The 26,122-nt window shown below is 45.9% G+C and overlaps 1 protein-coding gene across 1 annotated transcript in view; it reads right to left on the bottom strand.

Moving 5' to 3' along the window:
• The window catches only part of SLC24A3 (solute carrier family 24 member 3), a 337,622-nt gene extending 312,402 nt beyond the window's left edge, over positions 1-25,220 (bottom strand). Inside the window, exon 1 of the mRNA XM_077812070.1 lies at positions 25,132-25,220. The gene's annotated coding sequence lies outside the window, so the exon portion shown is untranslated. The remainder of the gene's footprint in view (positions 1-25,131) is intronic.
• Positions 25,221-26,122: the final 902 nt, after the last annotated feature.

The raw sequence follows: 26,122 nt of genomic DNA, 5'->3' as shown, positions 1-26,122 counted from the left end.
GTCTCGGGGGAAAGGTGGGTGAAAAGAACAGCTAGGAAAACTGAGAAAAGCGGAAGAGATCAAAGGAGAAAATGTAAAGCAAGGGGAAAACTGAACAAGTATTAAATAGGTCTTAGATGATTCAAACACTGTGTTGTTTTAGTATTGTCATACTTGGATCTAAAAGGCATTATGAGAACTGAAACTGCTTCCACATTTCCATTTCAACCCCAGGTCAGCTGGGTACTTAAGCGGTTGCGTAACTTTAAGCACATGAATAATCCCAGTGAAGTCATTGAGACTAATGTGTTTAAAGTCAGACACACCTGCTCAAAGACTTCACTGAGCTAGGGCCTCTGTCCTTATTTTAAAATCTTACATTAACTTTATATTAAAACAGACACTATAAACACCATAGGGCTGGGCTGAAATCATCTTACTCACACTGAGTAGGCCCATTGCTTGTGTCTGGTCCCATTTTCCAAATAATTGAACAACTTTTGCACAGATTAAAAAATCATTAAAATATAAGATGTAAAAATTCCACCACATACAACCAAGCTAAAACATACAGACTATTATCAGTCGGTGGAATTTTCAACAGTAGCTAAGTGAATTGGGGCATAAGTCCCATTGGAAAGTCAATGGGATTTGTGTTCCTCAGTCACTTGAGAGCTTTTGAAAATCCCACCTATTGTGACCTGAATGCACAAGGTACCTGCCCCCAGCTCCATCTTCCCACCTTGCTGATGGATATACGGTGATACATGTGTGACATTCAATGATATTTCTCATCTCTCGGATCAGTTTTCAAGTAACACTGACTAAAGATGCAGCTAGACACTCACCAAAACTGAATGAAGACAAAAACAGGGTCAGCGGTGACAACATTTATTAGTACCCGGTGCAGAACATTCTGAACAATTTAAACAAAATATGGTCATACTTCTCTCTTATCTCAGTACAGATCTCTACGGCATGTTCTGCCTTTGTTCCACATATGGAGTTCCCTTTGACAACAGTGGGAAAACAGTGCGTTCAACGAGTGCAAAATATGCAACAGAAATCCACACTACAGATCAGAGAGAATTTTGCCCTACATTTGCACTTTAAAATGGACTTGGTATTCCCCTTTTCCACATGATCTAATAACTGCTGTGTAGTAATGCTGTGCAATATTAAGCAGCTGCTCTGTTCCATCTCAGAGGTGGCTGCATTTCAGTGGTGTTAGGTTATACAGTTGATATATAGAGAGCGTGAAATCCTGGTTACTTTGAAGTCAATGGCAAAGCTCTCAAAGCAAAGGAGAACTCTGGGATTTTTCTGCAAGAAAGTAATTTATAAAAGTGAAAGATATCTGCATGTATTTATATTGAAGATGTTTTCTGTCTTTTCTGATCCTATATTGAGCTCTCAAGGTAGAAAGAGCAATGAACAAGTTTAAGAAGAAATAGCACTAATTAAAAAATGATAAGAGCAAAAAAAATCTAAATAGTTTAGGGGCATTAAGTCTAAAATTACAACAATCCTTCAAAACATGGCTGTACACATAATAAATAAAGTACTGCATTCAACCATTATTTAGGGTATTTACTACCTTTCCTAAATACCACAAACTACCTAGTTCTTTACTTTATACAGTTAAACACTATGAACATTAATGTTTCCATAGGACTAAATTTAAGCCATTGTACTGCACTTAAAGAAAAATAGCCTTGCACAGTTTTTGCTTACACAGACATATTTTAAATGTAAATATTAATCACGTGTTATAGCTTGATAAAAATATTGTGCGGTATTTTCACACTTAAGTCATTTTATAGCTTGTTGAAAAAATGAACCAGGAGATGGTCAATGAACAGCTGAAATCAAATGTCACTCCTCCAGAAATCATTTCAATACAAAATGGCACACTGAGCTGCTTCAAGTTTCTAACAAATCCTCTGGCATATGATCATAATTGCCCTAGCTTTCCTGAAGGCTTCAAAAGCCACTCACTGCAGTGGCATCTATTTCACTCTCCAAAAGCCAAATATTTCATTATATCCCATCCATTATCTCCCATTTCATTATCTCCCTTGAAAAAAGTATACAGTGTTACTCTATAACTCACTGAACATGACTGCATGAACTGCAATCGTAATAGACAACATATGAATTGACATGGAATTTCTTTTATCTAAAGGTGAGTAAACAGACTTTCACCTCATTAAGACCAACTGCACAGAGAGGATTAAATAAGTCTAACTGAATACCTTTTCAGCTAGAATTATACAGCTGTAACTCAACTGAACACAATTATATCCGCAACTCATGCAAATGCATTTAGAAAGTTTCTCTCCTGTCACATCAGTGCAAACATGTAACATTCACAACGTCCCCATGTGGCAATCAATGTTGACAAATGAACCCTGGAACTAATAAAACATATGGAGAAGATCACATTTTAAAATAAACTAATAGAGAAGTCAGCTTGACAACTGAATACTTTACATTGCACCATCACCTTGTCATTAAAGCAAAGGCTGTTCAAATCAAATGAAGCTCACCAAAAGCAAAAAGTATGAACATTCATTTTAAATGACAATCTAACAACATTTTAGATTTGTCTCTTAATAGGTATTTTTAAAGCACCTTAAACGTGATGCATGCAATTCTAACCTTATGTTGTACTAGAGAGGATGTTATTTTTAAAGAGCACTAATTTTCTTCTTAATGTAGTCAATATGTATTCACCAATTATGGAATTTAAAAGACTAAGTGGTAGAGTGGTTGAATGCACAGTTCTTCTGGAGACCTCGGTTTTAGCCTGCTTAGATCACAAGCGAAATGAGTACAGTGATCTCAGTCCAGGTAGTTTCCTCTGCACATCTGACTACCCCATTTTTCCATGATTGGTTATGTCATCTCAAGAAAAGCCCAGGACTGGGAAGCGTGAGGAGTGGGATTGTGTTGGTGCTCAGATCTGAGGCTGTGGAAATTGAACAGGCACTGAGCTTAAAGTGGACTGTCAATCTCACTGAGGACTGGAGAAATTCAAAAACAGATTTGAAAACGGCACATACAAAGCAAAATGTGAAGATTCCCACAGCACCATAAGCACAAGTGATGGGATCTCACCAATACTAATCAAAACTGGAGGAACTGAAAGCAATGTCTGAGGAGCCATGCCAAAAAGTCGCCTTCCATTAGTTATTGTTACATTCACAGCAAGTGAGGAGTGTTAATGCATATAGCACAAGGTGAAGTTATAGTCTATGTGGAGGAATGTGAAGGATATTATCCATGTTTTCACTACGCTTTAGGAAACCCAGGTGGTTATGTGCACAGCTACAGAGGTGGAGGTAAGTGCAGGAGACAGACTGTTACATATAAACATATTTATGGAGTGAGACCAGCTACTACAACTTTTCCTCGCTTTCTTTCAGAGGTATCATGATAGAGGTCACTTTAGCAGCACACCTGCCAGTAAATGACCTTGATTAGTGAATCTCTTTCGATATTAGGTACAACTCAAGCTGTAGGAGCTGGTCTCTAATCTCTTGGACTCCAGGAGGTGACAGTGGCTTCCTGGAGATCACCAAGAGCCCGACCAGTGCTGATTGCACAGCTACAGATCTAACACACATCCAGGCACACCAAAGCAAGCGAAAATGGGTTGGACTGAATACTTGAACAGCCACGGATGATGAACCTTCTCTTGGGATACCTGCCATTGAAATAACACACCCAGAGAGCGCCCCCCCCCCCCGCCCAGGGAAGCAGAAACCCTAGAATAAACTCCATTCCCTGCCCCAGTAACCCCCCCACCCCCCCGCCCCGAGACACGATCGACGGCCGTGCCAGAGGCTGGGGACTCACCGGATTGCCCAGCCCAGCTGGAGAGGGAAGCCAGGAGCAGCGTGAGCGAGCCCACGAGGCAGAGCTGAGCCAGCAGCAGCTCCCTTCGTCTCCGGCGAGCCTGGCTCCTGTGCCGGCTCCCAGGCGGCAGCATCTCCGGCCGGGAGAACCGAGCCGCCGCCGCCGCCGCCGGGGCTGGCTGCCGCCGCTTCTCCTTCCCCGCCACCGCCTCCATGGGCTCCCCCGGCGGCTGGCGAGGCGGCCCAGGCGCAAGGAGAGGACGGGGGGCTGCGGGCTGGGGCTGGGGGGCGCGGAGCTCCAAGGGGGGGGGACCCCGGTCCGTGCAGCGCAGGGGGCTGCCTGGCCCCTACTCCATGGCGCGCCGGGCTGGAGGGGCAGCGGCCCGGGGAGCGGCGGCGGCAGCGGGCTGTGCCATGGATGGGGAGCCGATGGCAGCGGCAGCCGGAGTCGAGCCCCCAGCCCGTGTGCAGCCGCCCGCTCAGCCAGCCCCGGCGAGGGGCGGAGGAGGGAGACACACGCGGCGCGGGCAGGGGAGGGGGAGGCGGACAGGAGCCACCCGACGCTTTCCGATCCGCCCCGAGTGCCTTCGCCGCGCCCCCCGCCCCAGCCCGGGGCTCCGCGGGGAGCAGCCTCGGGCCGCCCGGCCCTGCCCCCGGGGGCGCCCCTCCTGGCTGGTCCCCGGCCACTGGGGTGGAGGAGTGGGGAAGGGGGGGGTCCCCCTACACCACCCCCGCCCAGCCAGGCGTGGGCTGCTCCGCGCACCCCAGCCCAGCCAGCCTCTCCCCTGGAAGGGGCGGCCCAGGGTGACCAGAGGTCCCAATAGTATCGGGGCCATGCCGCTATTACCGGCTTTGTCTTACATACCCCCCTCCCCCGAAAAAAAAGGGTCCCGATTTTTCACACTTGCTCGCTGGTCACCTAGGGCGGCCTGTTCCCCTGCAAGCCCAGCTCTGCCCGGTGAAATGGGGCCGGTGGGCTCGTCCAAGCCAATCAATCAGAAGCGATGAGCCCCCCTCCCACTCCAGCTGCAGTCAGTCCTGGAGTCAGGTACTCGGCCCCTCTCAGTGTCTCCACTCCCCTGTCCACCCAGGTCCCAGGACCCCGGGTTGTGTTTCCAAGCCTATGCTTAAGCGTCCACGGTGCATGGGAAACCTGGGCTTATAATTGCTGGACCTGGCTCTCACACAGGTGCTAATACATCCATACTGTGCTACACTGACCTTGAGACTCAGGTCCCTGGCCTGAACTGTGTCCACATTGCAAAATGACAGGACATGGACCCACATCCCAGCTGAACTCAGGCTCTGACCAACCCCCCCTCACAAGGTCCTAGGAGCTGGGTCCTTTGTGCTTGCTGAGGGGAGTGAGACTGATTTGTGTGTGGACAGAGAGGGGGCTTGGGTTCAAAGCGGAGATGGAGCCTGGCCGGATTTAGGGTGCAGCGTAGACATACCCTAACAGACAGGCCCTTAACAGGTCCTGTAACTAAATCCTTGGGCTGGGAGTAGAGAGCTGGTTCTGACCCCACTTTTGTGATTCACAATGGGGCCTTGGCCATGTGTCACCTAACTGCTCTGGCCCGCAGTCTGCCCATCTCTGTAATGGGCACAGCAAGACTTTCCTACCTTGTAAAGATAGCGTGGCTCAGCTTCAGCAGTGTGTATAAAGCACGCCAAGCTTCGCACTTGGGAGGTGCCCAATAAATGCAAAATTCGTTATTTAGTCTTAGAACAGGTTATCACGCTTTAACAAGCTTATACTCTGCAGCCAAATAAACTGAGCCTAGACCCCTGATACCCTATTTGAACAGCCAGTACAGAGATCTCTAACCAAACACTCCCATTTCCAAACACTCCGGCTTTGTCTGTTTGAGCATTTTGCTTCAAATCTCCCCCCAGCACAGCTCCCCCAGCGGTCACAAGAGCAGGAGCACTGGCGTAAACTGCTGGCATTTTAACCACGCGGCTCTGGTGATAAACCTGACGGCCAGACTCCACTACCACTCAAGCCAATACAACCACCGGGGGTTGCTACATCACAGGTAATGCAATGGTGGAGGATTGCCAGCGTAGACAAGCTTTACAGTTTCCCATTGGCTTTAGTGGGCTGTGAATCAGGGTCTCAAAGAGCTGAAGTGGCCTGAATCTTTCCACTCCTCTCTCTTTGTTATTAATACCCAGCACCTAAAAGCTACAACTGAAATCCGGGCATTGTACCAATCCACTGTAAGAAGAGCTCCTGTCTCAAAGAGTTTACAGTCCAATTAGACAAAGGGAGAATTATTATCCTCATGTTACAGATGCGGGGGACTGAGGCACAGTGAGTGCACACATCCCCAAATCACACATATGGACACAGAAAACAATTTCTTCTCTCATTCTTTCCCACTTCCACAGCACTGACAGTCTGGTGATAGCCTAGTTATGTGACCTGTATCCATGGGAAAACCTTAGTTGTGGTCATTAGAAGGAAAAGAGAAAAGGAGGACTTGTGGCACCTTAGAGACTAACAAATTTATTTGAGCATAAGCTTTCATGAGCTACAGCTCACTTCATCGGATGTAGCTCATGAAAGCTTATGCTCAAATAAATTGGTTAGTCTCTAAGGTGCCACAAGTACTCCTTTTCTTCTTGTGGATACAGACTAACACGGCTGCTACTCTGAAACCTAAAAGGAAAGGGTTTAGGATCATAAACAATTTTCTCTTCTGCATGAACATGTCCTCTGCAATCACTATAGACTGGTGGAGTAGGTGAAAAGAAATCTCCAAATTATTTCACATGTCCCAGCATGAAACCGACTAACATGCTCTGGTACAATCCCAGGTGATCACAGAAAGCAACTTTTGGCTTCCGGCTCACACAGCTTTGAGATATGTCACACAGACAACATTAAAGAGGGTGGCACTGAGATATTTTTCATAAGTTTAAACATAATTATTCAGTGTCTGGAAACTCCGTGAACATTTTACCATAAGTTTCCTCACAAAAATCATTTTCCCACCTCCATTGTTTATGCACACCATTTTATTATTGTAGGGTGGCTCTTGAGTACTACTCTGCAGGTATTTTATATTAGGAAAAGAGGCTGGCGTTTTCAAAATAGCCTAAGTAATTTAGGAGCATGAGTCCCACTGACTTTCACATGAGACTTGTGTTCCTGACAGAACCAAAACACTGGCCTCCAACCCTTCTCAATGCTATTTTAATTCACACAACCCTGGTATTTCTACACATCTTCCCCTCAGCTGGAGCTACAGGGTCAGCCAGCACGAACCAGAGCAGGAAAAAACACAGACTCTGCAAAACATCGGAACCGCCTATTGATCAGACGGAGGGAGGGACATAATGAAACGAGGAAAAAGAAGTTGTGTCATTTACATCAAGCTCATCTCAGGTCACCCCTCTTGGGTCTGCTCCACTCTGCTGCTCACAGAAAGATTCAGTTCAACCTGAAATTTTGGCAGGGAAGCAAAATGGGAAGCAGCAAAGCAGGTTTGAAGGGGAGCTTATGAAAAAGAGAGTTCCATGTAACTAACCTATATCTAGGGGGCCTTCGAGTCAGTTGCTTAATAGCATATTAGTCCTGATGTTCTATTAAATAGACGGATGCACTTCCTTATCAGAGACAGAAGAGAATTCCCTCTTCTCTCCCACTGATAATTGAGTATGTGGGTGGAGCAGGCTTTGAACTCAGCTGTCAGCATGAATGAAGCAGAAGGGAGAGAAATCTCAGTGGAGGTTACTCTTTTGAGAGAAAAGCTGCTATTTTTCTCTTCTGGAGCACGGCACATGAAAAAACAACATAGAAGGCATAGGCCAGGGTAGGGGCAAACACTATTCTTCATATATTCCTAGATGTATACCTCCTCTTCTCCTTTCTTCCTTTCACACCTGCTCCTCATTTAGTTTTTATTATAGTTACTCCCAGGGAGTAACCTCTAGGGGGCAGTAGGTACTCTTGATGATCCAAGATTTGCACTGCTCAGGGAGTTATAGAGACTTTCACCACTAGGTCACCTGTCAAATCCAAGCTAAAATTGTTGATGCATCTGATGGGCCGTTCAGTGGCTTCTGTGAAATGAGTTTAGTGGTCTCAGTCCAGTTCCCAGTGGGTCCATGTCACCAAAACGAACCAGGGTATTTGGCCTAACTGGCAGCTTTGTTGGCATTTTCAGCAGAAAGGCCAAGGAGTGAATGGTTGTGGAGACTGAACTATCTTCTCACCCCTTAAGGGTGCTCCTTCATGTCAGCAGTAAGGAACTTTAGCCGGGAAACATGGGGAAGTTAGTACTGCTACCGCTTGTGCTGGACTACTGTCTGGAAAAATGCAGCTCAAATTTCAGCCTCTGAGGAAAATGTTATGTTCTTCTTGTTCTTTTGCTCAGTTTCTTCTTCTTATAATCATTATATGTATAAGCAGGCAAAATTCTTCTACCACAAAGGTAAAGCTCATCTGTGTAGAAGACAGAGCTTTCCTGGGCGCTGGTCCAAGACTGTCAAATGAGCTCCCCCAGGACCTAAGGACTATCATAAACCTCACCATTTTCCACTCCAAGTGACGGGTGCATTCCTTCAACTTGCCTTCTCCAACATCAGCACAGCGCAGTGTGGATATTTAAAACAAAAACAAAACCCTACCGAAACAAAACATTGCACCGCACATGCAAGTCTCTTCCAGAAAAAAGGCTGAGAGAAAGAACAAACTACATGTGACAGAGGTTAGTCACGTGGCTTCACATACGACTGGAAGGTGCTCAGATTCTACAGAGATGAGCATAGTATAAGTGCCTGTATTGAACGAAATACATTTTTTAAAGAGGCTAAAGAGAGCAAACAAAGTCACAGTGCCAGGTTTGAAGAGTAGATAAACTAGACTTAAGAAGACACAACAAGCAAAGGCCATAAACAGACAAGGAAGGGGGAAGGGAGCACACTGATGATAATATACCCAGTTACTCATTAAGACATGCATAAATTAGATAGTAGAAAAATGAAAAACTAATTTTGAAAAAAAAATGTTGTTTTCATTTCTAAAAGGGACCCATTTTTCATCATTTTGGAATTTTTTGTGAATTTTTACCTACACCATTTTTTTTATTAAAAACATTATCAAAATTGTGGTGACCATGTCAATAATGTTTTCTCTCAAAATGTTCAGTAGAAAAAAATTAAAAACAAAAAATGTCAACAAGTTTTTGTGAAAAAGTTCATTTTGGAAAAAACCCCCACTCTTCAACCCAAAAATAATATGTTTGACAAATTTCAACCCATTCTAGTGGAAACCTTGATGGATCTGTTACTTTTTCCCCTTAATGTTACTTTCCTCCCCCTGAGGCGAGCAGCTGGGGCCAGGTAGTGGGGAGGGTTCATGTCAGCCCTGCACGGTGTCCTGGTTTCCCTTTGAGAAATATGGTCACCCTGGTTCTGTGGTTTGTGATATGCAGGAGGTCAGACTAGATGATCACGATGGTCCCTTCTGGCCTTAAAGTCTATGAGTCTATGAAATGTGGATTACTACACAGTGGGCAGGGCAGCAGGGAATCAGGCCCTCAAACACATGCGTGTATATAACAAGGTTAAAAACGAGCATCAAAGATGATCATGGAAGCAGCGTGATGGATGCACTGTGGGGCTGAAATTCATATAAAGACCATCAAGAGAAGGAGATTACAGGTTCTTTTTTAATTATTTGTTGGTGCTTCCTTTCTCGTCTTTCTTTTTTTTTTCTTTTTTTTTTTAACTTTTTTTCGCCTCCTTTTCATAACACAGAGGAAAATCTACATTGTCTCCCCTTGTAATATTTGGAGTTACCTGTGTCTAAGCCTTGCTGTAACTTGTTAGTATTAAAATTAAGCCTGGAGGACTCAGCTGAGATCAGGGCCCCACATAGTGAGCCCTGTACCAAAGAGCTTACAATCGAAATGGACAAGACAGATAAAAGGTGGGAGGGGAAATGAAGGGGAAGAAACTTGCTCAAGGTCACGCAGCAGATCAGCAACAGAGCTGGAAATAGAACTCAGGGCTCCGGACTATTCCGGAATAATTCACATTTAGCTAAGACCTAAGAAAAGGAAGACAAAAGAGAGAGATGGCAAATGCCACCACTCTTTTAGACACCCAGGGAAAGAACCCGCTGATGTACCTCCACACCAAGCCACGTCACTCCTCTAAGGGCGAGTGCCTCTGGGCAGCAGCAGCAGAGCAAACCCTGTCAGGAAAGGGGAAGGAAGAAGAAAAGGTGGAGGGCTCTTCTCCTCCCTGAGGGATTGTCTATGTTATGAAATGGCAAGGCGTGTTGGAACACACTTGGGAGCGTCCCAGTGAGCTGGCAGGCGGGCACTGTGCTCAGCACGGGCCAAAACAAGTTGCATTCAGCATCATCTCAGCTATTCAGGGTTCATGATGGCTCCACCCTGACCACACTGTGGCAATCGGCAGCCTGTCAGACAGCTCGAGTGGTCCCCGTTTTGTTCTAACTCCCACTGTAATGATGGGAAGCCTCCTACTGACAGCAATGGCTGCTAGGGTTGCCAACCCTCCAGGATTGTCACACGAAGAAACCTCCAGGAACACATCAACCAAAACTGGCAACCCTAATCGCTGCTGGATCAGGCCCTAAATACCGACTTATCACACCCAACAAGGAGGAAGGGCGGTCCAGTGGATAGGGCACTAGCCTAGGAAACCAGTGACCTTGGTTCCAGTCCTTGCTGTCACAGGTTTATCATATGGTCTCCTTGCATCTCCATTCCCCATCTGTGCAATAGGGATAATAGCACTGCCCTGCTTCACAGAGTTGTGGTAAAAAGACACATGTTAAAAATTCAGAGGTACTCTAGTGATGGGGGAGTTCTTGTCACAACCACGAGGGCTCAAAGTTCATTTTCTAAATGAAAGCTGAGATTTTGAAATCACCACATGACTCCTAAAGCTGGGGCCCAAGCAAAATCTGGCCCGGAGTTCTACCAGCCTTGACAACGTTCCCATAAAACATATACAACAGAGAAATCTCACACAGCTTGTGTAACTCAACAACCAGGGACGTTTGCTTCCTTACCAGCATTGTGAAAGGGAGAAAAATAACCTTTCACTCACCACAAGCCATTTTCCTATAACAAATCTGAGTAGAGTGCACTGCCGTTGCACAGGGAAGGAGGCTGCTTTGCTTCAAGTTCTGTTTGTTGTATTGTTCCGTCACGAGGCAGACCTTAGCACAGCACTGACACTCCTCAAGGGTCCCGCTGGCCTTCAAGGAAGAAGAATACTCGAACGAGCAGGCGTCCGGGGGCAGCACTGTGTTTCTCTCTCTGGTGAAATGGTGAACAGATCTGTAACAGCAAGGCGTGGGCTCAAGAGACACAAGAGGACCTCGAGAGGCCATCTAGTCCAGTCCCCTGCACTTGGGGCAGGGCTAAGTATTATCTAGACCATCCTGAAAGGTGTTTGTCTAACCTGCTCTTAAAAATCTCCAATGATGGAGATTCCACATCCTCCCAAGGCAATTTATTCCAGTGCGTATCTACCGCAAAAGAAAGTTTTTCCTAATGTCCAATCTAAACCGCCCGTGCTGCAATTTAAGCTCATTGCTTCTTGTCCCATTCTCAGAGGTTGAGGAGAACAATTTTTCTCCCTCCTCCTTGTAGAAACCTTGTATGTACTTTTCTGTCAGCAGCACCCACACCAGGGCTGCAATCGAAACCCGTCATGTCTTGCCTCTTTTGAGTCAGTTAGGACCCTTGCGCTGACTTCTGATTGCAATGGGAGTTATGCACCTTTGAGGATCTGGGCCTAGGTGCTGCATGTGGATCAAGGCATAAACATTTGACCCAGAGACCCAGATTCCTATCGTCAGCTTCGGCCACAAATCGAAAACAAAGGCTGTTATCTGAAGAGGCACAAAGGGTTTATGCATGCCTGTTCCTGGCACTTCACTTCCTCCTTCCATGGCAGCAGGGTGCCATGCTGGGACTTTCTCACCACAGGGCAGGGCACCCAGCAGGCCAGAGTCAGAGCCAAGATACAAAGCAGGTCTCTTGCGTCCTGATCCAGTGCTCTACCCATGAGACAACACAGATGTATGTCCTCTCGCTTTAGGAATCTAAATTGTACGTCAGCACATATGCTATCCTAAGGGCAGGAAAAGGTGTCATCCCCAAATACCTGCTGTTTTCTTGGTCTGCCTTTTATTCCAATGTCTTGTTTTTTCCCCCATACCCAGCCCTTTAAGGCCTTGCCTACGTGGGGAAATTGCATTAGTTTAACCTGTCATTTTTAAACTGATTTAGTTTCATTACAGTGGTTCAAAAGCCTGTATGGACATTCTGATTTCAGATTAGGAGTAGTTTATATTGATTTAGCTTAAACCTGTTTCTAATCAACTTAAAACTAAATCTAAATCAGCCACTCAGACAGAAATAGGAGTGTCTATACAGAAGTTTGCATCAGTTTAACTACACCAGTTTAAATTCACACCTGAAGTGAACGTCTTGCGTAGAAAAAGCCCTGAGTCGCCAATCACTGATCATTTTCCCAGATTCAGAAGGATCTGGGCAAGTGTCTGCCCAATGTGCTGTGAGGGTAACATGCAACTGCAAAGGGGGCAGCAACAGCTATAAAATTTCCCTGCAGTAAGAGGTGGTTCCCTCTCCAGCAGAGAGTGCTATCATAATGGCTCCTGGCCAGCCCCCGCACATTCCCCTTCAGAGAGGGCAAGACCAGAGCTCAGTGTGCTCCAGCTACTCTGTGCCCATAGAGGGGGTCAGCGCAACTTAGAGCAGCCCGAGAGCTACTCTAAATTATGCCAGGACCTGGGAAGGCCAGAATTATGGAGTCACAAAGGTGGCTTAAAGCCATCTTTGTGCCTCCCATCCCCCCATCATTTGCTACACTCAAATGAAGAGTGAATCTGGCCAGTTCAGTTCAGCTCTCTTCCTGGGTGGGCTCAGATCGATCATAAAATAAAGAAACATTTCAGCTGAAAAAACAACAAAGTGCAAGGTGTAGGGCAAAAGCAGTGCTGGTCGGCTCTGTTCTCATGATGTTTAAATACACGCAAACAAATCTTTCTGGCTTTCTTTCTTCCCTTTCTTGGCAGGGGCAATAGGTGTCTGTCAAACTACATATAACGAAACAGATCTTTAAAGGGGGCAGAGGGAATCATGCTCAGTTTATCAGCTGTTTAAGAAAATAAAAATCCTGCAAAATAGCTGATTTGTGGCTCAGCACAGCTCCACAGGGATTTCCTGTGCCCTATAGCGGGTGTGCTTGGGGGTCAGAGCCCGTCAGTCTGTAACTATCCAGATCCACTGGCCATGCCTTTTCCATAGCAAGAACGGCAGCTAGGGCAACACTTAGGCTTCAGTAACAGCTGCAAGGCTGCTCTAACCCCTCCAGGGACAGAGGGAAATGGTCCTTTCCCGCACAGTTCCAGCCACTTCAGAAGACTCCAGTGACAGCTGTGAGGGTAACATGCAACTGCAAAGGAGGCAGCAACAGCTAAAAAATTTCCCTGCAGTAAGAGAGGGTTCCCTCTCCAGCAGAGAGTGCTATCATAATGGCTCCTGGCCAGCCCCCGCACATTCTCCTGCAGAGAGGGCAAGATCAGAGCTCAGTGTGCTCTGGCTACTCTATGCCCATAGAGGGGGTCATAGACAGTGGGCTGGGGCTAGGCTGTGCCTGTTAGTGACAAAGCCCCGTTTACTGACCACAGGGATGGAGGCCTTTTCCCCAAAGGATCCTGAGGAAGCTAGGCCCTACCAAATTCAGACCGTGAAAAACACATCACAGACCATGAAGTCTGCTCTCCACCGTGAAATCTGGTCTTCTGTGTACTTTTACCCTATACCATACAGATTTCACAGGGAAGACCAGCGTTTCTCAAACTGGGGGTCCCAACCAAAAAAGGGGTCATGGAGGAGGGGTTTGCAAGGTTATTGTAGGGGGGTTGTGGTATTGTCACCCTTACTTCTGAGCTGCCTTCGGAGCCGGATGGCTGGACAGCAGCAGCTGCTGGCCAGGCACCCAGTACTGAAGGCAGCACCACCTGCAGCAGTGCAGAAGTAAGGGTGGCGATGGGCGGCTGGAGAGTGGTGGCTGCTGGCCAAGGGCCCAGCTCTGCAGGCAGCAGCACAGAAGGAAGGGTGCCAGTACCATACCAGGCCATCCGTACTTCTGCATTGCTGCTGGCAGCGGCGCTGCCTTCAGAGCTGGGCTCCTGGCCAGCAGCGGCCACTCTCCAGCTGCCCAGCTCCGAAGGCAGAGCCGCCAGCAGCAGCCGCGCAGAAGTAAGGGTGGCAATACCATGACCCCCCCAACAATAACCTTGCCCCCACTACCCCTTTTTGGGTCAGGACCCCTAGAGTTACAACACCATGAAATTTCAGATTTAAATATCTGAAATCATGAATGTTATGATTTTTAAAATCCTATGACCATGAAATTGACCAAAATGGACTTTGAATTTGATAGGCCCCTACCCATGAAGTATGTGGCAATTCTCCAAAAAGGGCCACATTTTTGGCATTTGATGCATCCACCCTACACACACACCGCATATAGCATTTGAAAGCTCATTTTAAGTACGTTTAGATGGTGCTGTAAACCTGGAATGATGGCACCCAAAATGAGCAAATATCTTTTTTTTATTTGCACAGCTCCAGAAACACCGCAAGTGGCTCTGACTAGAGTTTTCACGGTTTTCCTTCATTTCAACCGCTGAATGTGGTGTTTGGTGGTCAAAGCTACCAAGCAATGTATTAAGCCATTTTTACTGGTTTTGCATGGGCACATTTTTTCCCCCAGAAACTATTTAGCATGTGGCAAAAATAGCAAAGATCAATGTTTTGCAATAGACTCACATGAAATGTTGTCACATGGCATATTCTTAATTGTCAAAGTACCTCACAAGCGATTATAATTTTTCTATATTTTCAATTGAAATTTGCTAACCAGACCAATCTCACACTGAAGGTTGTGAAGCAGCAGTAGTAGATTGCATGCCCACAGTTTGCATTGCATAGCGGGGAGATATAAATGTATGTCAATTCCTAATGTAATGCTTCTCCATGTGTAAGCTTTTGTACATACAATGTAGCATCTAGTCTGCTTGGTAGACGGTTTTAATTTGTAATTGCCTATCCATGCAGTACTAGCCTTTGAAATATCCTAGACACAAGATTTTTAATTCTGCATCACTTATGTACAGTTTTAGAGATTAAAAACACACAGCTTCCTACAGGGCTTCAGTCAAAGTGCTCACTCAACAAAAATGGCAATTTTGATACTAACAGAGAGATCTAATTCGCACAAGTCTGTATCCTTGTATAAAATGAAAATGAAAACCGGTGGTAGTGGTGAGGGCAGTGCTAAGCTCTGGAAATTTTACCTCCACAGGGAATTACAGAATATGAAGACATGGAGGATACAAGCTTTTTAAAGCGTCCACCAAAGAGAAAAAAACTTTCCACAAACTTTGAAAAATGGGTTATTTGTCAAGGAAAACAAAAGGATGCAAATCTGGCAAAAGCCACCAGTGCTAGGCAGGATTCTGTGATGCTGGCAGCAGGAGCCAGGAGAGATTATATCGGTGGCTACTGGATTAATCTCCTAGTAGAGATGATGTACACACGCACAAGGATTACCCCAGGAACTGGGTACAATAGAAACCTCTCAGAGATAGCACTATACAATGGGAACTGTTTGACCCAGCTCACAACAAAAGAGCTTTCCAGCAAGTGGGAAGAAGATATAAAAGGGGACAATGACATCATGATGGTACCTCACTCTCCCTACAACAACACACCTGGAAACACCTGAGGGGGAAGGACTGAACTGTGGGAAGTGATGATCCCAGGCTTGAGGGATTTTTAGCCTGTGTATGAAAACCTGGGAAAGCCAAGGCAGTTTGTGCCTTAAGAATCTGCCAGCCTGTTTATCACCCAGGGTGAGAATTTACTAATTCATATCCTACCTATTTAGTGTGCTAAGCTCAGTTTGCAGTTTTGTTTATTTACTAAGGTAAGCTGCTTTGATCTGTTTGCTATCACTTAGAATCACTTAAAATCTATCTTTTCTATTTAATGAACTTGTTTTGTTTAAAACTAGTATGTGTGGAAATTATAATTTGGGACAGAAAGCTGTTGCATATCTCTCACCACATTTAGGGAGGGGGCGAATTTTATGAGCTTATGCTGTACAGTTCCCTGTGCAGCGAAAGATGATATAATTTTGGGTTTACACTCCAAAAGGGGGGTGCATGCCTTAGGAAGTGGGAGGTGCCTTAGCTGAGCCTTCCCATGCAGAGCTGATCTCAGTATCTCTTTGAAGCTGCAGCTGGGCATGTCCCTAACTGTATGTGTGCTGGAGGGGGCTTCAGAGCCTGTCACAGCAGTAGTGTGAAAGGGAGCCCAGGCTGGTGGATCAGGCAGGCTCAGTGGTACGCCAGTTCCAAGTGGCACCTATCACAACTGGATGTTAGGAACTGTTAGGAAGGGGATAGAAAATAGGACAGAAGATATCATAATGCTGCTATGTAAATCCATGGTGAACCTACATCTGGTCATCCCATCTCAGAAAAGATATAGTTCAAGTTGAAAAGGTTTAGAAAAGGGCAACAAAGATGATCAAGGGTACGGAATGGTTTCCATACAAGGAGAGACTAAAAATATTAGGGGTGTTCACCTTCTAATAGAGGTCTATAAAATCATGAATGGTGTGGAAAAAGTAAATAGAGAAGTGTTATTTACCCCTTCACAAAATACAAAAAAGAGGGGTCACCCAATGAAATTAATAGGCAGCTGGTTCAATACAAACACGAGGAAGTACTTTTTCAAACAATGCACAATTAACCTGTGGAACTCATTGCCACGGGATGCTGTGAAGGCCAAAACTGTAATTGGGTTAAAAAAAGAACTAAGTAAGTTCATGGAGGATAGGTCCAATCACTGGCTATTGGCCAAGATGGTCAGGGATCAATGCTTGGGGTGACCCGAAACCTTTGACTGCCAGAAGCCAGGAGGGGAAAACAGGGGTGGATCTCTCTAAAATTGCCCTGTTGTATATACTCTCCATAAACCTCTGGTAATGGCCACGCTCAGGGACAGGATACTGAGTTAGATGGACCACTGTTCTGACCCACTATTGCAGTTCGTGTGTTCTTATGTGGTTTTGTATAATGTTGCTTCAATCTTTATGTCTGAAATAGCTGAAATGAAACCCTCAGAATATTATTCAAAGCCAGGTGATTGAAGTTTCCAGAGGTCAGCTACTTTTGTGCCCCAGTTAGTGCAAGAACTTGTCCTTTGTTTGATACATAAAGTGGCATGTAATTCAGCTAGCAATGAGTACCATCCTTCAGAAGGCATTCAAAAAGGTGCCTCTCCGCTGTGCAGTGCATGGTATTTAACAGTTGCCAAATTATCACACCACTGCATATAAGCCTTGCTGCACAGCTACACCGTGATTTCGGGTCTCACAATGTAACTGTCATCCTACCACCTTCATGGATTCTGTATTAGTTATGATAAGCAGAGTTGGTTCACCACTGCTTCAAAAACTAAAGTGGAAAGACTCCAGAGAGGTATGTTCATTCCAAATGGAATTATACCACTTCTTGCTGGTGGAAATTTCATCGGTGGAGGAGATGATACTATAGACATCAAGGCAGTCTGATGGAAAGAACACTTAGAATCATAGAAGATTAGGGTTGGAAGAGACCTCAGGAGGTCATCTAGTCTAACCCCCTGCTCAAAGCAGGACCAACACCAACTAAATAATTTGCCATTCAATGGCTGGAGGGATATTTTAAGAACAGTCTTCAGATAGTCCAGCATCACAAGAAATATCACTGAAGTGTGTGAAAGAAAAGTCACTCTCGCTGGACACTCAGAGTCTCTTATGCAGTGTGCAGCATTTAAAAAACCTAGAACACGTCCAGAGCCACCTTGCCATGAAAAAGTACTTCAGAAAATAAACTCTTGTCACCTGCAGGTGAATGCTCTCCGGGGTCTCTCTTGCTGTATTAAGACTACTACCTCATGATGTTCTGTCCATACCAAATGACACTGATAGTGTTCACGTTCAGGGGATTCCCTTTTGGACTGGTTTCAATCACAAGGGAGGAGGCACTCATGGAGTTCCAGTATTTGTCTGGCAAAGGTTGGCTGACACTCAAAAGGTGTTTGAGTCTGAAGACACTGGGTGCTTACAACATGTCATTAAAGAGCTTGATGATGCTGAAGCTCAGTATAGGCTACTGCCTTTGGGCTAATTTCAGACATGGGAATATGCCCTGTCTCCTACATTCAAGTTCTGGGATCATATGCTCCAGATTATGCAGATAAACTTCACCTACACACACAGCATGATATGTTTCCATTCTTCTTTACAGCAAACGAGCCAAACTGCCAGGTGAATACCAATCTGCATTCTTGCTACATTACATCTCCCAGAAGTAGTACACAGTGCCTTTGAATCTGGGGAAATCCTGTTTTTTTCCCAATGATCCTTGTACATATTTATTATTAGATTTTTGTTTTAGCCTTTAAATTGTTGTTGGGATGCTCTGAGGTCCTAAGGAAATCCAATTTTATGTCATTAAACAAAGGAATGCAAATATTTCAATATGGTCATTTTAACGTGTCAATGGTGTCATTGTTTACCCCCATTTTTATGGTAACGGCACCACTTGGCAGCTCCGCATCACACCTCACTTAGAGAAGACAAGATAAGATTGCAAATGTTATATGATGTGTGCGTGTGTAGAGGGAATGCTTTAAGTCAAATCGGTGGTCTGTACTGCCCGCCTACATCTTTAGGGTGTGATGCTCTTGGGAATTCTGGGTAATTCAACCTGTAGTTTAGGGTCTTCTTCAGTTCCATTGGCATTAGCATCACTGTCTGGACACACTGGAGCTCATTTACAACACAGTCAGTTCCACAAAACAATTTTCTTTCTTTTGCTGGGTGCCAGAGTACAGTTGGGTGTTAGAGTCAAGACGACAGCGTGGTGAAATCCAGTCAGATCTCACAAGAAAAGCAGCGCTAGCCTAGGTCAGTGTAGGGATGGGAAACCTCCAAGGGACATGTAAGTATCTGTAATTCAGCAGAGAGCATTCCTCCTTCTCAGTTAGCATTAAACCAATGCCCTAGCACTGTATTAGCGGGCATGCTGCTGCAGCTGCAGTGTCAGCATTGAGTTCAGATGAGAGCCTGAACTCTTGATTTCTCATATTAACCGTAGTGTCCTGGCCGAACTCCAATCTGGGTAGTTAGCATGCTGTCTACCTAAATTCTTCCAGCCTTTTCAAATGGATACAGTATTCTTCAGTTCCCGGACTAAACTGTTGTGTTGTCTGTGTGTTGTTAAATAGCTGCTATACTCAGCGGTGTCTATTTCAGTTGCATGAGAAGCAATGACTACACTGAGATTGCAGAATGTATAAAACAATTTGGGTTTGTCATAAATGTAAACGGAAGGGTAACCACCTTTCTGTATACAGTGCTATAAAATCCCTCCTGGCCAGAGGCAACATCCTGTTACTGTAAAGGGTTAAGAAGCTCAGCTAACCTGGCTGGCACTTGACCCAAAGGACCAATAAGGAAACAAGATACTTTCAAATCTTGGGGCGGGGGAAAGGCTTTTGTTTGTGCTCTTTGTTTACGTGTTTGTTCTCTCTTGGGACTGAGAGAGGCCAGACAGAAATCCATCTTCTCCAACACATCCTAATCCAAGTCTCCAATATTGCAACCAGTATAGGTAAGCCAGGCAAGACGGATTAGTTTATCTTTTGTTCTATATGAATTTCCCCTGTGTTAAGAGGGAGGTTTATTCCTGTTTTCTGTAACTTTAAGGTTTTGCCCAGAGGGGGATCCTCTGGGTTTTGAATCTGAATACCCTGAAAGGTATTTTCCATCCTGATTTTACAGAGGTGATTCTTTTACCTTTTCTTTAATTAAAATTCTTCTTTTAAGAACCTGATTGATTTTTCATTGTTCTTAAGATCCAAGGGTTTGGGTCTGTGTTCACCTGTACAAATTGGTGAGGATTATTATCAAGCCTTCCCCAGGAAAGGGGGTGTAGGGCTTGGGGGGATATTTTGAGGAAAGACGTCTCCAAGTGGTCTCTTTCCCTGTTCTTTGTTTAAAACGCTTGGTGGTGGCAGCATACTGTTCAAGGACAAGGCAAAGCTTGTACCTGAGGGAAGTTTTTAACCTAAGCTAGTAAGAATAAGCTTAGGGGGTCTTTCATGCGGGTCCCCACATCTGTACCCTGGAGTTCAGAGTGGGGAAGGAACCCTGACAGGGTTGCTTCAGGGTGAAAGGTGCTATAAAAGTGCTGGTATGATTAAAAAAATATTAGCTACTGCACTGGATACCAGGGCTTCCTGTGGTTTGAAAGGGAGGCTGGGCCATACCTATTTTGCAGCTTACTGCTTGGGGATTTTTTTCAATTCCAGCAGCCAGTGTGTGAAATTTTAAAGTGATCGAGTTTACAAATAAAGCAATTCTGTGTCTACCAAACCTATTCAATGGGCGTCCTCCTGTCTTCTGTTCCATTGCTCCACATTCTCACACACGCAGAATAGGCCTACGATGTGTGAGATTAATTCATGCCTCTCACGCTGATGCGTAACCAGTCCAAGCTCCTCATCTCACCCGTTTGGAATAAAAGTGAGATCCACAGCTTTTTTTCCCCAGAAGAGATGTTTTGTCTGTGCGCCTCAGTTTGGATCCCACTCTCCCAAATATTGATATTTTTCCAGTGGCTCTGGAGACTGCCACTGCTCGCATCCCCTTCAGCTCTGGGTTCAGAGACTCATTCGGGCTGGTCACAAAGTGTTAACCAGCCAAAGTGTGGCCCCTAGAAAGCCTGTCAGCATTCTGGAAAAGTGTTTGATGGACCTGACTGCAGATCTATGGAATAAACCTTTATAAAAGTGTAATTTGATAAGGGGTTATAAACGTATAAATTGATAAGGGGTTATAAAAGTACATGAAAGAAGACTCCATAGTGCAAGAGTGAAAATAACTAAGATGTTAGACTTGACATGGGTATTTTTAGTAAAAGTCACGGACAGGTCACGGGCAGTACACAAAAATTCGCGGCCTGAGACCTGTCCATGACTTGTACTATACATCCCTGACTAACTCTTGGAGGGGGGGATGTCCAGGGGGTGCCGCAGATGCTTGTGGTGGGGGATGGCCCAGGGGGGCGCAGTGGGTGCTTGTGAGGGGGGCCGGCAGGCTCCCTAGCCAGCTCCTTGCAGCTCCCGGGATGCGGCGACATGTCCCTCCTTCTGCTCCTAGCTCCACGCACTGCCTCCACCCCAAGTGCCGGCTCCGCAGCTCTCATTGGCTGGGAATGCGGTTCAGTGTGCATGTGTCATGCGAGGGGTGCTAGGCCAGCCCAGTGGGTGGAGTTTGGAGGGCCTGGGGGGCCTGGCACCGGCAGCGGGGATCGGGCCCGCACTCACCGGTGGGAAGCACGTGTTGTATTTCTTTTTCTTGCTCGGCATCGTGGGGCTTGGGCTCAGTCTTCGGCAGTGGCAGCAGTAACACCAGCCTGCCCCGCTCCTCCCCATCAGCTCCTGGCGTCGCCCGCTGCCACACTGGCCGCGAGTGTCCTAACACCTCCAGAACACACCAGTGCCAGGCTGACCCCACCCATTGCCCTTCCGCCCTGGACCCCTCCCTTTTCTGGGACCCCCCAGCACAGGGGGACCCCACGCCCCAAGCACAGGTACCACTCTGTGACTCTTCTTCGTTCCTCGGCCCCCCAGCACCGGTGTCCCCTCCCTATACCAGATTTCATCTGTATAAAAAATGTTAAGGGGAGCCCATACAGGCCTACTTGTCCCAGGCCCAATATCCACTTAGGGATGCCCTGGCTAGGAGCCCCAGTCCTGGGCCAAGGCTTAATGGTGTTAGGTGCTGTATAAACACAGAACAAAATGAGGGTCCCTGCCCCACAGAGTTTACAATCTGAGAGTAAGATGAGAAACAAAAGGTGGATACAACAAACAGACAGGGTAGAGCACAAGGAGGCAGATGACTCCATGTCCATTCGATCCTTGAACAAGGGGCCAGTTATTGTGATAGGAATGTGTATGTAGTGGCTTGGAGTGATTCGTTCCTATCATCTCAGAGGGAGGCCACTCCACCTAGCGGCTGACAGCCACTTGACAGGGAATTAGCCCGGCATGTGCCAATGAAGAGTCTGGGCCCTGGCCCCTTGGAGCAGGGCAGGGCAATAAGCAGTCTTCAGCCCAACTCTTGGGCTGGGACAGAGTCAGGCTCAAGCCCACTGGGTGGGGCAGAGCAGCAGCAGTCTATGGTCCAGTTCCTTGGCTGGGCAGACAGCAAACTAATGCAAGCCATCTGTCCTAAGGTGGGTAGGCTGCCACCCCAGGAGTGGGGCTGGCAGTCGGGGGTAGGGGAACCTGGGCCCATCTTACACCACCAGGTCCCAGCCCAGGGCTCTAACAGTGGGGGGAATCCTACCCTGTGTCAGTGGGGATCCTGCCGAAACATGCTGACAGTGGTTACAGCAACACAACCGGACTAACATCGGGTTTCCCTGGGCTCCTTCCTGCCCCTGCCTGTCCATATTGCTCCACTGCTCCTGGGTCCTTGGTGAGCTCAGGGTACTCAGCCGCTGGCAGCCCCAGCAGTCCCCCTCCCTCGGGGTCCTCCTCCAGGGGCAGGGGTTGGTACAACTCGGTCCCTGGTGCGGAGGCCAGCTGCAAGGCGCAGCCAGAGGGTAGTGGTTCCTCCATGTCAGCTACAGAGGGAGACCACTCCAACTCGCTACAGCATATATATATATATATATATATATATATATATAATTTTTTTTTAATGAAAAAGAAAGTGCAAGGATTTGGCTATTCAACTGTCACTCAGAGACTGGGAACACAGCAGTGCTTGCTGCTTAGCTCAGCATCTCCAGTAAGCTACAGAAAAGGGCCACTTCCCGGACACTTATTACCTTGCCCTTGTAAAATCAGTTGCTTTGTTATCACTCTTTGAGGCCTTTCCCATATTTTCCTATTTGTCTTTTTATTTTGGCCAGCAGATAAATATTTCTTTCCTCCTTCAACGCCATCATCTCAGGAGTCTTTCCAGTTTTTGTAAGGCTCACAGATAGCAGAGATCGTGTTCTTAACCTGCTGGGAATGGGCCGTTTGTTCTCTGTGCCCCGCAAGGACCTGGGCTATGTAGCGTTCCCTGGGTTAAACTCTGGCCCCAAATCAGCCCATCGCATGTTGGCTGACACAAGCAGTTCTTGGTAGCGCAGCTTCCCCAGTTATAATAAACTCGGCTGTCTTTCTGCAGCCTGGCTGGGTGAGCTAAACTTACTGTACCCGCTGCAGTAATTTAATTAGAGTAGATGCAAAGATCAGAGTGGTGCTGATCTTCCCTGTTACTAGTTATATGCTCTGCTGCTCACCATCTTTTACATGTTGTCAGATAAAGTGTGTGCATGGGGCAGGGAAGGCTACATAGAACATTTCATCAATTAGCAGAGAAAAATTCAGGAGCCTTAACTGAATGTGAAAAAGAGGTCAAAGTGACAGCGCCCCGAAGAGTTGGGATGTTGCTGCTATACAGATATAGCACTCTCTTCTCCGGCCTGTAAACACGTTCTTCAAATGCATCACCAGTCCTCAGCAGTTTAACACTAGCATGGCTAACATTAACCACAACAGCTAGGCTGCAACAGGGCACGCATCAGCGTAGTTTCACTGCTCCAGGACCTGAGCTAGCGCGACTAATGCTAGCTCAGGTATGTCTACATGAGCTGCAGCTAGACCCCATGATTGCAGTGTAGACATATCCTGTCTGTGACACGACAGAGCTAAGCTTAGAAGCGGAAGGAAAGATCAGGGAGAATATAGTTTGCTTGAGTTTATGGCTTTGCTAGAAAGAGGTCAGTGAGATTTTCTCAATACATGGGAGGGTTGGGACTTTTGTATAGACTGAATCTAGATCCACCAGCTCACCCCTTCCCATTACCAGATAACATTGCTGATCCCTAGGGTAGTGCAGGGGGCTGGACTCGATGGCTTCTCGAGGTCCCTTCCAGCCTCCATTTCTATGATTCTATACGATGCTAGACATTGGCCTCCACACTGGGGAGAGGCACATCAGCTGGAAGTCCATGTCTGGGTGGGGACCAGCAGAGAGCTGAGCAAGCGTTGGAGAAGCAGGCTGATGACCAAACAGGTGGGTGAGCAGAAGAAAGAAGGGGTTGGTTAAAGGGAGCTATGCAGCTGAGTTATGAAGACAGGAGGGGCGGAGGGGAAGGACAAGATGCATCAGCATAACACCCTATATTAATCTCCCTTAAATCTGCAAGGGGGAATGCACTTTTAGGATCAACTGGATAAAACCTTCCTGCTGTTTCCTTTGAAAACTAATTGAGTTTTCTCTTGAACACAAGCCAGGCCACTGGTTAGCACCTGGATTGTTAAAACACCAGCCACTTCTTCGAAATTATTGAAAGGTTCCAAATTAAAAAAGAAAAAAATAAAGTCAAAATAATTTCCCTCCCCCTCCCTCATTTTTTGACGAGCTTTGGAACAAGTGTACCTTTTTCAACATTTTGAATGTTTTCAAAATTTGGAAAACAAGAAAAAAATCAGTTTTTTAAATTGTGATTCCCCCAACCCATTCTTTCAACTAGTCCTACCAATTACCCTGGGAATCAGTCTGATCACTTTTCACCTCCAAAGGGATTGCAGATCACTGGCAGTTACCTTCCCCTAACTATTCCACCATTCCCATTCAGATCATGAACAATGGTCTTGTAAGGACAACAATGGTCAGAGTCCCACTATCCATCTCACAATGCTGCGTACACAAAGGAGCAGCCTTTTAAAAAGCTCTGAAATTAGTTATCACTTCTGTAAGAGACACATCAGTAATTTGTAGCCAGCCAAATACAGTAATTAGTCAACTGTAATGCAGCAGAACCTCAGTCATTTGCATTAATGACTGAAAGTCTTTATGCAAATGAGAATTTTTTCACAAACAACTAAGTAGTGTTACAAAACGCAAGGCAAACATCACAAAATGCACTTTGTTGATTCGTATTTTCAATGGTAATATAGCTTTCATTAATTCTGGTAATATTTTATAGCATGCTCTGTTAATGTCATGGCCTTTTAGTTAATGTATAACGGAATTTTGTAAAAACAATTAAATAAATTTTAAGGCCAGAAGAGACCATTAGATCCTCTAGTCTGACTTTTCTTAAATTTTGACACAAGTGCCTTCATCTTCCACTTACCTCTTTCCCAGTGCCTGGAGCAGAAGAGAGACAGATTTCTGCTGGAACGAGAACTCCTGAGTTGAATGGAAGCCCTCGCAGGATTTCCATTCTCCTACCAGGGGAGATGAACAACACCACCCATCAGGTATTTATTATTATTACTATTCATTATTTGTATTACTGTAGTGCCTAAGAGCCTTAGTCATGGGCCAGAACCCCACTGTGCTAGGCATTATACAAATACAGAACAAAAAGACAGTCTTGGCCCCAAAGTTTCCCTCCCATACAGATGGCTGATTCAGCCAGCTTTTGTTACTCTTCCCACAATAGGATGCAGATCACCCACTCTGGTTAACCATCCCCTCTGATTTCTTACAGAGACCTGGTAGAAAAGGTTATCACATTGTGACCTCATGGAATACAAGCGGATGGACTGAGCTAATCTCTTCAGAGCATTCGTGATTGTCCTCTGATCCAACCGGCTGGTATTCTGTTGGGATCATCATTGACCCCATCATGATAACCCATTGGTGGGCCTCCAACCTCACAAGGTAGCATCTTCTATCCAGAGCAGACTCTGCCAGAGGTTGCCACAAAAGGCTACATATGGACATGACTGGCTGGAGCAACAGGGATATGGAGATATGCGCTGATCCTTCGTGGTGGTCCGACACAAAAGGGAAGAAGATCTGACAATCAAAGCTGTCTAGAGGATTTGGACATTCCATTGTCATTATTTGAATTGGACATCCAAATCCCATTAGGCATCTTTGAAAATCTCAACCCAATAGATCTAAAGCGTGACAAAAATAGAAAATACAACGCATGTGCCACAAGGAGCTTTTCTCCCAAACTCGACACCATGGCATTTCCTGACATTTGCGCATTTAAATTCATAACCTAAACACGAGCATGTGAAATGGGGGGTGGGGCTTGTTATAAGAAAGGTCTTGAGGAACGGTAGGATGGCCCAGCGATTAGGGCCACCCTGGGACTCAGGAGCCTGGGG

The sequence above is a fragment of the Eretmochelys imbricata genome, chromosome 3 (genome assembly GCF_965152235.1).
Source record: "Eretmochelys imbricata isolate rEreImb1 chromosome 3, rEreImb1.hap1, whole genome shotgun sequence".
Classification (NCBI taxonomy): Eukaryota; Metazoa; Chordata; order Testudines; family Cheloniidae; genus Eretmochelys; species Eretmochelys imbricata.
This window is presented reverse-complemented; position numbering and strand designations above follow the sequence as displayed.